Source organism: Neomonachus schauinslandi, chromosome 1 (genome assembly GCF_002201575.2).
Source record: "Neomonachus schauinslandi chromosome 1, ASM220157v2, whole genome shotgun sequence".
In the NCBI taxonomy this organism is placed as follows: Eukaryota; Metazoa; Chordata; class Mammalia; order Carnivora; family Phocidae; genus Neomonachus; species Neomonachus schauinslandi.
The window spans coordinates 192,287,273-192,287,521 of record NC_058403.1 but is presented as its reverse complement, the minus strand read 5'-3'; the positions used below and the strand labels follow the sequence as shown (position 1 = coordinate 192,287,521).

Sequence of the window (249 nt, the reverse complement as noted above, 5' to 3'; positions counted from 1 at the left end):
TTTCTTTCTTTCTTTCTTTCTTTCTTTCTTTCTTTCTTTCTTTCTTTTTCTTTCTTTCTTTCTTTCTTTTTTTTCTTCCTTCCTTCCTTCCTTCCTTCCTTCCTCCCTTCCTTTTCTTTCTTTCTTTTCCTTTCTTCCCTTTCTTTCCCTTTCTTCCCTTTCTTTCCTTCCTTCCTTCCTTCCTTTTCTTTTTTTCTTTTCTTTTCTTTTCTTTTCTTTTCTTTCTTTCTTTCTTTCTTTCTTTCTTTC

At 31.3% G+C, this 249-nt stretch overlaps 1 protein-coding gene across 1 annotated transcript in view; it reads left to right on the top strand.

Annotated features, from left to right (window-relative positions):
* Positions 1-249, top strand: part of CACNA2D3 (calcium voltage-gated channel auxiliary subunit alpha2delta 3) — an 856,949-nt gene that overhangs the window by 446,439 nt on the left and 410,261 nt on the right. The window lies entirely within an intron of this gene.